Source organism: Haplochromis burtoni, unplaced genomic scaffold (assembly GCF_018398535.1).
Source record: "Haplochromis burtoni strain Fernald_Lab_line unplaced genomic scaffold, NCSU_Asbu1 Contig_384, whole genome shotgun sequence".
NCBI lineage: Eukaryota > Metazoa > Chordata > Actinopteri > Cichliformes > Cichlidae > Haplochromis > Haplochromis burtoni.
The window spans coordinates 339,643-354,719 of NW_024582745.1; the positions used below are offsets into that span (position 1 = coordinate 339,643).

A 15,077-nucleotide genomic window follows, 5' to 3' on the forward strand; every position below is an offset into this window, starting at 1 on the left:
TTCCACAGAAGAGGGGCCTGAAAACTGAAGGCTCTGCCTCCCATTCTACTTTTAAATACTCTAGGAACAACAAGTAAGCCTGCAGCCCAAGAGTGAAGTGCTCTAATGGGGTGATATGGCACTACAAGTTCATTACGATAAGATGGGGCCTGATTATTCAAGATCTTGTATGTGAGGAGCAGGATTTTGAATTCAATTCTGGATTTAACAGGAAGCCAATATAGGAGAAATCTGCTCTCTCTTTCCAGTCCCTGTCAGTACTCTTGCTGCAGCAGTTTTTCAGCGTCACTCTTGAGACAGGATATTTCTAACTTTAGAGATGTTGCGCTAATGGAAGAAAGCAGTCCCACATATTTGTTTAATATGTGCTTTGAAGGACATATCCTGGTCACAAATGACTCCAAGGTTCCTCACAGCGTTACTGGAGGCCAAGGTAATGCCATCCAGAGTAAGAATCTGCTTTGATACCATATTTCTAAGCTTTTCAGGGCCGAGTACAATAACCTCAGTTTGATCTGAATTGGACTGGAATGGACCATCAGCAAGAAGTTTGGACAGAAGGTGACAACTTTCAAGGCAATTATTCAGAAATGAAAGAAATATAAAATGACCCTCTGTCTAAAGCCCAAAACAATATATTGTTTCATGTGGTGCAGATGAGCATGAGAAAGGTGGTGGATCAGCCCCAAACTACACAGGAAGTGCTGAGGGCAAGTGGGATCAGTCACCCAGAACACTATTAGTAACACACTACACCATAATGAATTGAAATTTTGCAGTGTCTGCAAGGTCTCCTTGCTCAGGATAAGGGACATGTAAGGGCCCATCTAAGTTTGCCAGTGAACACTGACATAGTTCAGAGAGGGCTTGAGAGAAAGCACTCCCAAGTGGTCAGATGAAACCAAAATCAAGCTGTTTGGCCTCAACCTGACCTGCCATGTTTTTAGGACGACAAATGGCCTGTATTTGTATAGCGCTTTACTAGTCCCTAAGGACCCCAAAGCGCTTTACACATCCAGTCATCCACCCATCCACACACAGGTGATGGCAGCTACATTGTAGCCACAGCCACCCTGGGGCGCACTGACAGAGGCGAGGCTGCCACCAGGCCCTCTGACCACCACCAGTAAGCAACGGGTGAAGTGTCTTGCCCAAGGACACAACGACAGAGACTGTCCGAGCCGGGGCTCGAACTGGCAACTTTCCTATTACAAGGCGAACTCCCAACTCTTGAGCCACGATTGCCACCAAATGCTGAGTATGACCCAAAGAACACCTTCCCTAAAAACACCATCTAAATCTGACCAGTTTCCAGTGTATTAGTTACAAAGAGGTCTCTCTCCTCATTGAGAATTAAGATCTAGAACCTCTTAATTCTGTTCTGAGTCTTCTTCATTGGTATGGTAAATGCAAAAACTGACAGGCTGATATGGCTGATATATCTGAACAGTGTTTATGGTAAAACATTCAGTGCTGTGTAAAAGTCTTTGTGTAATTTTTAACAGTGGTATTTGTCTGATAGTATTGCTATCCACAGTTTGTTTCCACTCAGTGGTGTTTTCTAGTTAGGAAACAATCAGACAAACAGGAGTTTTAAAGGATTACAGTTAAATTTGTAATCCTATGCCACATGTCACTACAAGAGTGTGATTAAAGTGGCTCATTTACATTTTGAGAGAAGCCAGTTGAGTCTAATAATAGTGTTGATGATATAATATAATTTTCAACATGTACATATGCACAGATCCGATAGAAACTCAAAGTAAAGATCAGGTGGTAGATGGATAAAAAAAAATAACAAACTCTGCTTCCTCGATAGTCACGTTTTGAAGGGTTTAGCCAGTTTCTAGAAATGAATGTTAGTCCTTCCAAAGTGGGATAGATGCTGTCTCTTCTAACATCACCAGATTTTCCCCAGGAACTTTATCAATTACCAGCCTACATGCGGCTAGATATGCCGGTCTTGGTTCGTCGTTTTCAACCAAATTTCAAAGCAAACCACTGACCGGACGTCTGCACACGTTTACGAGGTGTGCTTGAATGTGTCATGAGGGCGGAGTTAGCACAGCAGTGAGGTTTAGCCTAGCAGGAAATACTGAGGCTAACCACCGCAGCGGTGGAAAACAAAAACCAGCCAACCCAGTTTTAGTTCCTTATAGATCTTTAGATGTGATAGTTGCTCAACAAGAAGCCTGTCGCCTGGATTCCGGGAATACTTATTCACGGCGTGTCTACGTCTTCCTCGACTCTGGAAGGGGAGAGATACCTCTTTGTAACTAATACACCGGGAACTGGTCGGATTTGGAATTTCTTTCAACGGCTGTAAACGGTGCACCTCTGCTGAGCAACGGCCGTTTGGAATCAGGTGGGTTAGGAAGTCGGACCGCACGCTCTCAGACCTTGTGCCCATAGTTGTTGTGAACCGTCCGGCTAACAGTTTATTCCATGCTGTTTACTCTTCAGTATGTACACACTTCAGCTGAAGCTAGCTCAAGTTGTGTGTAGAGCCAGAATATGTCATTTGCCAGTTTTTCTATGGTTAGCTTTCTAACCATCTGAAGTAAACCAAGCAAAACAGGCATATGAGCGTTGCCTCAAAAATCAGTTTTGTGTATATTTTTCTCAAAATTTTCATACAGATTACAATCGCAAGAATGGAGTCTTGCGATGACAGACGCTTTAACTTTCGGCAAGTCGTCGAGTTTTAAAAAATGTAATACAAGATGGACTGATTGAAATGACCGTCTCACATCAGTAACTTGCCTTCTTTATTAAATTTTAAAAAATGACTATAACCACACCAGTCAGCTTTTGTATGTAATTGGTAGTTTTCGCCATCGGTTAGCTTGTTTTCACTCTTAAAGCTACAGTAAACCTAATTGCAGCAGCCTGAAGCCATTCAGTTATTAAGACAAGTCCACACGGAAGAAAATTGGGTAGAAATGGATTAGCAGTTTCCCGCAAGATGTCAGCAGTATTAGAGAAACTGGGGAATTTCTTGCTAACCTGCATGTGCAGCCAGGTGAGTACTAGTTGCAGCTAATGTTGCATAATGACGGCGACATCTAACCTGACTAAGGTGTGTCTCAGCAGTCAGTATGTTAGTAAGCCCTTTGAGTCAACGGTCTGGTTTCAAGAGTGAGTAAGTACTGTGTTTGGGGAGGGGGAGTACGAGGAAGGCGGTTTCACCTGTTTGGCTGGTTTCACGATAATTCGTATTTATAAAACTGCTGACATTGTATCCACCGAGTCAGAGCTGAAGTCCTGAACTACAATGCGTATGTACTGTGATTGCTTCGTCTAATCAGCTCAAATTCATATGAAGTATTCCTCACTATGAGGAACAAACTAGTAATGATGTGTAAGACAACATCAGACTTTGTAAAAGAAAATGAATGAAGCAGGGTTTTCCCCATCAGTTTACACACTAAAGATTTATTTAAAAATTTCTGACTACTTAATAAGGAACATCAGCCATATTACTATATTGCTCTGGTCTGCCTAAATGTGTGTGAGTGTCTGTGTGAGTGAGGTGAGGTGTTGCCAAAAGGTATTTTAGTGAAATGATAAATGCCATCTTGACCGACAGACATGAAAAATCAATTTCCATTATTTCCTTTGCTCTTGCCTCATTTCGGCTCAGTGTTTACTGCACTCTGCTGTCATATGGTCTCTTTTTGTCTTTCTCTTGTAGGTGCACTTAATCATACATATATGCATCACATGTGAAGTGTCACAATGTGAAGATATTAAAAATGGTAACGATATATTTTGTTACTTGATTTCAAAATAAAAGTGTTACAGAAACATAACAGGAAAGAAGTTCAACTCACGTGCTCACAGTTTATCATGAAGTCACAAATGTTTGCAATGAAAAGCTGTTGGCATAGATGGTGTGAAATGGGTCCAAACCGCTGGCTTTCTCTGTGCAATGTCAGCTTTCCAGTTAGCAACAGGTGCATGCTTGGGGCCTTAATCACTGAACAACATTGAATTTCATTGAGTAACTTGGCTTGTTATCACCAAAATGGAACCACCCATATGCAAAAAAGTTGTTCTATTAAATGGTGCAAAAAAAGAAAAGAAAAAAAATCGGAATCTGTTTTATTAGAACAGCCATTGTTCAGCATTCACACTGTACAGTCTGGACAGGTTACTGCCAAATGAAGCACAGGCTGTGTACTTCCACCTGCATGAGCCCAGGACTAGTCAAACAAAAGCCTTTGTTCTCAGGCTTGGTGTTATTCCACCTGCATTGCAAAGTCCACCTGAAACTATTATAGAGGCAAAATAAATTGCCCCTCCCAAAAGTGAGGCAAGCTGGAGGGTGTTCACCTCTTCTAAAGGAACAGTCCTGAACATTACCAGGAATTTTGGTTTTAGTTGTTCACACAGTGCAAATATAAAGAAACAATGGACAAAGCTTTGCCATCAAAGGCTTCGAATTTTTAAACTTTTGAATGGGGAGGTTAATTTTTACTAACCTTTTACAGGTAACCCTAACCCAAAGACGAAGACCTTGCTTGGCTCAGACAGTCAGCTTGCTAAATTGATTAGGGCAATGCACTGAACGAAGCTGTTCTTTGGTTTGCTAATGGAAAAGCATAGGATATCCAAATGTAAAACCTCATGTTTCGTGTTTGCCAGCTTGATAGACACTATTAGAACATAACTGAAAACTTGACACTGTAAACATTGTTCCAGAGGATAGCCTAACCCTGAGAATGAAAGGCTCTGCACACTTGGCCTCAAGGAAGTTTGTCAGTAGATCCTCATCACGATCATTGTTTGGGTAAACATGAAGTCAGAGCTTATGACATCACTGGTACTTCATGGAAATGATTGTTTATAGTGTTCTAGATTGAAACAAAACATACACAAAGCAACTCTAGATGTGAAGATTTTGATATTAGTTTTCATAAAGCAGTGCGTATGTGTGCTCATCCAATACCTTTCTCTCTTGAATAAAAGAAAAGACCTACAACCAATTTAAATTCTAACAATTTACTTTTTTGAAACTACAAACAATTGTGGTAATGTAACGACACTGTTTGCGGGTCAAAGTGTGTGTTGGATGAGGTTCCCATCTGCAGTGCTTTGTTTCTTTTTCTGCCAAGAACTATTGAGTTGTCATTGTCTTCCTGTTCAAAGGGAGTTTTTCCTTCCCACTTTCGCCAAAGTGCTGCTCATAGGGGGTCATATGATTGTTGGGTTTTTCTCTGTATCTATGAAGCGCCTTGAGGCGACTTTTGTTGTGATTTGGCGCTATATGAATAAAATTGAATTGAATCATTAAATATTTGTAACACTATATGTTTTTAAAAAGTTGAGGTGTATATACTACAGCTGATGAGCTCCTGGTTTCTCAGGTACCAAATGTTTTAACACTTCAGATGGGTCTGGGCGATATGGCCTAAAATCCATATCACGGTATAATTTGAAGCATGTGCGGTCACGATATATATCTCGATATATTCTTTTCTTCTGTATAACGTATTTTACACACTATAAGGCACACTTAAAATCCTTTAATTTTCTCGAAAATCGACAGTGGGCCTTATGTATGAATTCTGGTTGTGCTTACTCACCTCGAACCGATTTTATGTGGTACACGGCACGCAGAAATCCAAAAATGTTTTAGTACGACTTTGGTAAGCTATGAACCGCTTGATGGATTGTCGGAGCATTACGGCTGCCTAGTCAGGAGCCTTGTGGAGTAATCTGGGTCCAAAACTCCGTCTGCTGCAGGTCCCAAAGTCAAACAAACACTGCGGCATCACTGACAGTTTAAAGCTGTCTAAATTCTTTCATTTTTAATAAAATGATCAGCGTTGCTGCTTTACCAGGTGCAACAATTAAGTTTAACATCCAGGCATCCATGAAAACAGAATTCATTAAATTCAACGGAGTTAGAAGTTAGCAGGAAGTTAGCTCGCTAGTTTCCACCTCAACATGATATAGCATGTTCTGACAGAGAGATATCTGAAAAAATTCAAACGTACAGCTCTCCTATCACTTCCAACATAAATGAAGAGAGAAAACTAAACAGCAGTGACGTTTGTAGGGTTACTGAAGTAGAACTAGTTGGTATATAATGATGTGCTACGTGATTGCTAGCAAAACAGCTATGTTAGCATAACATTAGGACAGTGAAGCTGAAGGACGAACGCTAACAGTTTTCCACTCAACAAAAGTTAACGAATAGAGCAGCTGCGAGAGAATTCAGCATTAATGAATCAATGGCACGGAAGTGGAGGAAGCGCAGTTTTTGGCTTTCCCCATATTCCAAAAGTGCTTTGTGTCTTTGCTATAACTGTCGCCCAGCATAATTTGCAAATGATATTTTTTTCAGCCGCTGCAATTCTTTCGACCAAAACAGCTGCCGCTTGATGACACCATCAACATGCACTATCGTGGTAGAGCGGTATAGTCAAAATCTCAACCATTGGCCCAATTTATATCGTTTATGCCGTTTATACCGCCCACCCCTAACTTCAGAACAGAATCACTGTGTTTAGATTTCAAGCTTAAGATCAGCTGATGGTGAATAATAAGCACATGTACATGAGGTTGCCTGATTTGCAAGTGATGCAGCAGATTCAGGCTCTTGCAGGTAACTGTTCTTGAAGCTCAATTCTGCATGCTCAAACCAACTGAGTGTGGAGGACAAAGCTCAAAGGAACAGGAGTCCTAATGTGATTGGTCAGGTTCAAAGCAGTGACGTTGCAGCATCTACGATGGAAAGGTTCAGGTTACTGCGTTAAACAGAGTTACACTTTGGCAGAAACATAAGCGTTGTATTAAAACATTTGTTTACAATTTTGAAAATGACGTTTCTGAATTAGTTAACAACGGCTGTTTGATGTCTAGCAGTGAAAATACTGACACGTTTATTACATTATTACGAAGCTGAAGAAATCTAAAGGAAAACAGAAATGAAAATTGTACGTGTTTTATGCCGCGAATCATCATGATTGAACAGGCCACACGACTTGAGAGCTCACATGGTTCACCTGAGGTGGGTGATCACAGTCTCTGATCAAATGAAAATGATCAGTTTTTTACAGGTGAGGAACTATCCTATCCTAAATTCTACATTTAATTAAAAGTAGTTGATCAAATTAGTTTCATTTATACAGCACCAAATCAAAACAACAGTCACCTCAAGGGACTTTATAATTGTAAGGTAGACCCTACAATAATGCATACAGAGAAAAATCCAACAATCATATGACCCCCTATGAGCAAGCACTTTGGCAACAGTGGGAAGGAAAAACTCCCTTTTAACAGGAAGAAACCTCCAGCAGAACCGGGGTCAGGGAGGGGCGGCCATGTACGTCGACCAGTTGGGGTGAGAGAAGGAAGACAGGACAAAAGACATGCTGTGGATGAGAGACAGAGATTAATAACAAGTATGATTCCATGCAGAGAGGTCTATTAACACACAAAGCCATAAGGTAAGCACAAAAAGAGAGTTTAGTCAAAGCCGTGTCCCAGATGTCACACAGGCACTTTTATTAATATACAGCATAGATGTACATGAAGAAATTACTCAAAAATAAATTATGAGCATTTATTAAATAATAATGCTCCATAAATAAAAGAAAACAATGTTGTTTTTGTGCATAACAAAAAGCTCACAATTGTGCAGTCAAAATGTAAACTAAAAGACGATGAGCATAATAACAAAGACAGACAGATTTCACAGCTGCTCTATTCCTAAGTTCTACTGTGTGACTGACAGCCTTGAGTTTGAAATCCTCTTTGTAACCATGTCTCTTAACAGGTGCCATTTATGGTCCTTATACACACACAATACGGTAATATTACATTGAAGCACAGTACATATCACTCCGCGAGGCTCCAGACTACGGTAGCCGTAATGCTCCGACATTCCATCAAGCGGTGCAGCTCCGTAGCTTACCAAAGCTTACCCAATTTCGCTGTGCAAGAAACTGCACAATGACAATAAAAAGCTCTAAGTCTAAAGTTGTACTAAAACATTTTTTGAAAGATTGCTGAGCGGCGTGTACCACATAAAATCAGTTGGCGGTCAGTAAGCACAACCAGAATTCATACATAAGGCGCTGTCGATTTTTGAGAAAATGAAAGGATTTTAGGCCATGCAGCCCCTGTCGTTAGCGCGGTTAGCTCGCTAACACGTTGACGCCGTTCACCCCAACGCACGGGGTGGTCCGCGGTAACTCATTAATGGAGATTTGCCGTGTTCATCTTGTCGCTGCCTGCAGGTGAAGCTATGGGGGAGGGGGAGTTGTGTTCAGTGAACGAGAGGCGAGGCTGAGTAACGTTGCATAGAGACAAAAGTGGACGAAAGAGAGGCAAACTTGCGGCTCCACAAGTATAATTATAACGTAACATAGACTATATCGATATAAACGACGATATTGTCACATCTTATATCTCGTATGAAAATATATCGATGTTTTTTAAAAAAACTCAATATATCGCCCAGCCCTAACACATTCTATAAAAATAATCTTTTACTGAAGTAAAACTGTTTTGCATTGAAATGTACTTGAAACAAAACACAATTGTTGAGTCATTAAAGCGTACACAACAGCTGGAGACAATTCACTGTAGCTAAATTGCAACATCATGTGATTTTTTTTTTTTTTTAATTTTTTATATGATAATTGCCTTATTCTTCTAGATAGAAATAGAGCTTTGAACAGAGTACAGAATGAAACACTCATCTTTGTAGCATGCAGTGTTGTGTTGAATAATTATTTTCATGATAGTTTTCATCAACAACCTTTTTCTCTGATGAGATAAGAAAATAAAAACTAATGCACGAGCACAAAAACTGAGGAAATGTATAGACACCTTCTTTAGCAAATACAGACGCTGAAACATTTTCTCTTCACAAGCCATCAGCATATTGAATACGTACAACATACACACAGTAATACACATGCACTCATAAACCTATACATCACTACCACATGAGACAAATGCAATTCTTGAGAGCAACCTTGCATATCTGTATAAGTTGTATCTGTCAGAATCACTTTGAGGCAGTCCAAAAGTCTTTTTCCATGGTTTCACCGAACTCCTTGTACCTTGCACTCCCACAGCCTAACCAAGCTTGATAATAGAGCAAGGAGATATGACCAAAAATATTTATCACGATATAAATTTCAAAATTTGCGATAACGATATAACTGACATAGAGCTGGGCGATAGAACGATAACGATATGTATCGCGATATAACTTTTACTCGATAGAGAAATTAAGCTATCGCGATAGACCTCGCCGCTCTTGTCCTCTTAAAAAAAAAAAAAAAAAAAAAAAAACAGCCAATCCAAATTAAGTAGCGCAGAGCCGAACCAATCACAGCCGCAGCGTCACGTCCGTGACTTGTTACGTACAGCACAAGTGCCAAGCCGCACTGTGTTTTGTTTGGGAAGCAGCCAGCGGGTAATGGAGGAAATGAGTGTGCCGACTAGAAAAATCAACCGAGCGTGACCGAAGAGAAAACAGATGATGGTTCCAAGCCGGAGAGATTGTCGAACGGAAGAGCCATAGAAGTTCCGTAGTGTGAAGGTATTTCGGCTATTTCAAGTCTGACAAAAAACAGAGTAGCGTGCACTGTAAATTGTGCCGAAAGCAAGTCTGGAAATACAATAAACTGGTGCATGCGTCACACTGTGCGCCACGTTATTGTTTCGGTGAAATGAATTTCTACAATACTGTTACTGTTAATTCTACTCTCTGCAGTGTTTAAATGCTTACATATACACACAGTTACTGTCCCTCCACACATACGACTCGGTTCTGCTTCTATGCCCCAGCTTTGTTTACTTTTTCCCACCGAGGCTTCTAGACTTCTGATTGGCCAACATTTCTGCACGGTTAGGAATCTAGCGCCACCTGCTGCTTTGGCATGTTCATAGCAGCGTTTTCCTTCATTTCTGCCTTTATGTGTGGACGGGATTATTTTTTAAAACGAAAACGGAAAATCTCCGTTTTCAAAAATACCCGTGTACGTGTGGACGTAGCCTCAGTCTCTGACTGGAAGCGCTAATTCGTCATTCGGCTTTTGTCAGACTAAAGTAACTGTTAAAACTGTTTGAAAAGCTAAGCTATACAACAAGGAGAGATTGAGAATTTCCTTTTAGTTCTCAGTTTATTTGATATTGACAAAAGTTAGTCAGTTTTGTCTGTTCTTCTGTAAAACAAACTAAGATTTATTTTTAGAATTAATATTTTGTTTCTAAGTGGAATTGACAATTTATGTCTGTTTCGTTTGTTCTATTTTGAAACTTAAACGCTTTAGCGGCTGCCTTTTGTGTAGTTTGCAATATTTGCCTTTATTTATCTGAAAAAGTCTCATGTTCCTTAAGTACATCTACCCTGTTGAACTTATTATGGGAAATAAATATTTAAATAAAAACAAGCTGCTGATTATTTCACATTTTACTTGTGAGCAACGGCACATTTAAATCTTACAAATATAGTTATTTGGCTTATATCGTGATAGATATCGTTATCGCCTGAAATGAAAAAAACATATCGTGATATGAAAAAATCTCATATCGCCCAGCTCTAAACTGACGATATAATTGACAATAGACAAAACACTTTACAACTCCACAACTTTATTTGTGCAAAAAAAACCAACCCATCAATGTATTTTCACTTAAACAAGCAGCTGTTTTTTATGTGCATTAGTTATATAAATACAAGTTATATAAAAATGTAACAGTGCAAATGCAAATTCCTTGCTGACAGTTTAACCAAAAGGCATTTCCAGTGGAAACTGGCCGACATATCCTCAGCATAACCATGTATAATTTCCACAAAACTTAAAAAGAGGTTATACACACACAATACGGTAATATCATGTTGAAGCACAGTACGTATCACTCCGCGAGGCTCCTTGCTACGATAGCCGTAATGCTCCGACAATCCATTAAGCAGTGCGGGTTCGTAGCTTAGCAAAGTAAACACAACCAGAATTCATACATAAGGCACACGGGATTATAAGGGGCACTGACGATTTTCAGAAAAATCAAAGGATTGATTTTAAGTGCGCCGTATTTTCCAAAAACACGGTAATAACGACAGCCGCTAGCACGCTCTACCAAAAATAGTGCTTTGTTGTGTATCTGACGGACGAAAGCTAAACCAATTCCACACCACTGAAGTTGCACTTTACAAACCAATTCTGGTTCATCTGTTTCATTCAACGATCCGTTTTCACCCTCCTCATTCTCCGTTGCCGCCATGCTTTTGCCACCATGTGCGTAAGAAAACAAAGGCACTGTGCATGCACGTTTTACCCATGTTCTATCGCGATATTTCATTTTCTTATCGTTGCCCAACATTATACCAGTATTACTGTGAACGGTATGATATGGCCCAGCCCTACTTGATAACATTCTACTTTCAGCCTGATAGGACTCCTTCAGCTTTGGTGTCCACCAGCTGGTTCCACCACAACAGGCACCAACCACCTTGCTGCAACCTCAGCAATAGAGGTGCTGAACATTGTCCCCAGTCTCCCTCGGAAGGCTGTCGAACCTCTGTCAGAGGTGAGAGTTGAAAAGCTCGTGGACCAGGGCCTCTGCTAGGCATTCCCAGCTCATCCTCGCTATATATTTGGATGTGGCATGTCTGTCCAGCTTCGTCCCTCACTACCTGACCCAACTCAGGTGATGATCAGTTGATTGCTTCTCTCCTCTCTTAATCTGAGTGTCCAGAACATATGGCTGCTTATCCAAATCAATTTATTTAAACAGCACTGCTGTGTTGGCACAAGGCATAAAAGAAGATAGCAGTGGATGAATGTTAAAGGATACACATAAACTTAGTTACAGCACTTTCAGAAAGACACCTACTGTGATGATACTATTCTCTACTGCTGTGTAATTCATTATTGTAAATTTAAGTGTCATTAGGAAATGATCAGACAGCAGGGTGCTCATGGAATACTGTTAAATGCTCCGTTTCTATGCCATAACATTAAAACAAGAACTAGAGTGTAATTAAAGTGGTTGTTTTACATTTTAAAATTTGCCATTTGAGTCTAATAACAGATTAAATGCTGTGTTGAGGATGTCATTTTTAGCTACTACATGGATGTTATAATCACCCCCAATCATTATTTTATCTGAGCTGAGCACAAAATCAGATAAAGTCTGAGTAATCAGAAACTCTGCGTAAGGCCCAGGTGGATGATAGATGATCGCAAATAGGACTGGTTTTTAAGTTTTGCAGCTGGGGTGGACAAGGCTGAGAATCAGGCTTTCGACTGGAATAAAGCTCTGTCTGGGTCTTTGGTTGATTAATAAGCTGGCATGGAAGATTGCTGCCACCGCACCCCCTCTTCCTGTGCTTCAAGGTTTCTGATAGTTAGTGACTCGGGGGTGTTGACTCATTTAAGCATAATCATCCTGCTGTAACCGGGTTTCTGTAAGGCAGAGTAAATTGATTTCTTGATCAATTATTAATTCATTTACTAACAGAGACTTGGAAGAGAGAGACCTAATGTTTAATAATCCACATTTCACTGTTTTACTCTTGGTGCAGATATGGATGCTGTATTGTTCTCTCTTTGATGTTTTTTATGTTTAAGTCATTTTTGCTGGTTTTTAGTTTGTTTGTTTTTTTTCGGGGGGGGTTGTCGGTTTGGGAGCTGACACAGTCTCAATGGGGATGGGGTTTTGGTGGTATACTGGGGGCTTTTGTTTAAGACCATCACCCAGCCATCCTGTTTTCGCAGCTCCTCAGGACAATCAGCCAGGGGAGCGCTATCGGGGCCTACGCTACCTTCACCTGCTCTGGCTACAGGGCAGAGCAGTCAGTGAATTGAAGCAGAGTCTCTAATTCAGGCCTCCAGAGCTACAAATAGGCTGCAGTTATTACAAGTATCATTACTGCTAAAGGAGGCCAAAGAGTAACTAAACATCTGACACAAAGAGCAGGAAAGTGCAGGAGGGACAGGTGAAGAGGCCATGCTGCTAGCGAATCCCTTAAGACACAATAAGTGAATGCTGTGAATATAATTAGTGAGTGAATACACACAGTGTGCTTCAGATGAAGCATGTGAAGATTACACTATGAAATAAGAAGTTTTTAATTAAAGTGGCTACGCAGATAAGCTACATAAAACACCACTGTGTGTTGGAACAGGGAGAAAAAAGTAACGTAACATATAACCCACATATGTAACCCATACGATTTAAATAGATTATTTTCTTGTGACACTGCTTAGTTTAGTTCTGTACTCTCTCCTGGTCTTGTGTGTATTTATTTCAGTTGTATGTTTCATACACACTTTTGTTTTGTTGTTGCTGTTTTTTGTTTTTGCTTAATTCATTGGTTATTTTATAACCAGTTCTTCTGCTTGTAAATGGTAAATGGCCTGTATTTGTATAGCACTTTTCTAGTCCCTAAGGACCCCAAAGCGCAGTACTGTGTGTACTGTTTGTTTATATGGACTGAATTAAGACTGCGAGGAAGAGACGAGAAGAGATATGGCCACATTTCACATGCGATGTCAGGGGAAATGGGAGCCTTTGTGAACCTTATGGAGCAACTCACCAGTAAAAGCACGACAAACTTTTTACACTTTATATTTTAGTCAAATGAATTAACTTAAGATTATTGTCGACTAAATCTAATCAGAGTTAAGCGATTTGAATTCAGATGTGTAAATTACTAATAAAGTCACAAATGTTTGCAATGATGTAAATGTAAATGATGACTTTTTGAAAGTGAATTTTGCTTCATTGTAGCTGTTTAACTATTTCTAATGTGCACCGGTGGATGTACTAATTTATCACTGGCATCCCTTTCATACTCAAATCTTAACCGAAGAATTCCCGAGGCATATTTTGAAGCACTCTCATCCAGTCCATCCAACCATGGTATGTGGATTCATGTGTTTTCTGCAGACTGAACAACTTTTTGCTTATAGGTTTGCTTACAGGTCTCTGTTTTGGCCAAAGTTAATTTCTAGATTATGAGTCTGGACTAATTGGGCAGGAGTGCAGTGGCTTCAGAACCTGCCTTAGAATCCTCCACTAGAAACACGTTTTGTTTTGTTTTTTCACTCAACCTGAGCTCACCTTGACACTGGCTCCGCCTCTTTGTTCTTTGTCAAGTGTGTGTGTAGGCAGACTCTAGCTCCACGTGAAACTATGATGGCTCATCTTCACTGCTGCTGTTGTGTCATCCGTGTTTTTCTTTAAAACTGGGGGCTGCTTGGGCTTAATGTTATCATACTTTTTATTCACACGCTGCTCCTAAATACACTTCTGTGGGAGGATGTTTTTAGTCGCAAATGTGGGTGAAGCACTCGCATGACAATGGCATGCTACAGAGCCATGCATTAACTGAAGCATCGAAGCAAAGAATTTGTGTTAAGGATTATTTATACTCTAATTGTTCAAATTACTTAATAAATCGCAGCATCCCTAATTTCCTTACTGTAGAGGAAGAACATTATGGAAAAGTTAGAAATGAACTTTGCCCAAAGTGCTAGTTATGCTTAAAAAAAAGAAAAAAAAAGAAATGAGAGATCTTGCTGTGAAAGATTGAACCATTCACTGCCTGCATTTTAAAACTGACTAAAACTAAATAAGAAACACATTTTAATAAATTATTGTAAAGATGGAATAGTTTATTTTCTTGTCCACATCTGCCTGCAGCTCTTAACATCCTCAGATCTGAGTCCTGTCTGATTCGGCTGCTCTTTGATTAATAATCCACACTTGGTAATGCAACAACTAGAGAAGGAAATCACCTAGGATTTTGAAGTTGATACCATAGGTATAGTGGTTGTGTGGAAAATTGTTTGCCCGCTTCCGGGCATTGTATTTGTCACACTTAAATGTTTCAGATCAAACAAATATCAAATAAATATTTGACAAAGATCACACAAGTAAACACAAAATACAGTTTCTAAATGAAGGTGTTTATTATTAAGAGGGGAAAGAGATCCAAACCTACATGGCCCAAACCCTAATAACCCTTCATGAGCACTGACCTTAATCGAGGCCTGCAGTTCTTTGGATGTTGTTCTGGGGTCTTTTGTGACCCCTTGGATGAG

At 40.0% G+C, this 15,077-nt stretch overlaps 1 protein-coding gene across 1 annotated transcript in view; it reads left to right on the forward strand.

Moving 5' to 3' along the window:
* Window positions 1-1,207: 1,207 nt before the first annotated feature.
* Window positions 1,208-15,077, forward strand: part of LOC102302007 (LLGL scribble cell polarity complex component 2) — a gene marked incomplete at its 3' end in the record, with an annotated part of 30,934 nt that continues 17,064 nt past the window's right edge. The window contains 1 exon segment of the mRNA XM_042212647.1: window positions 1,208-2,365.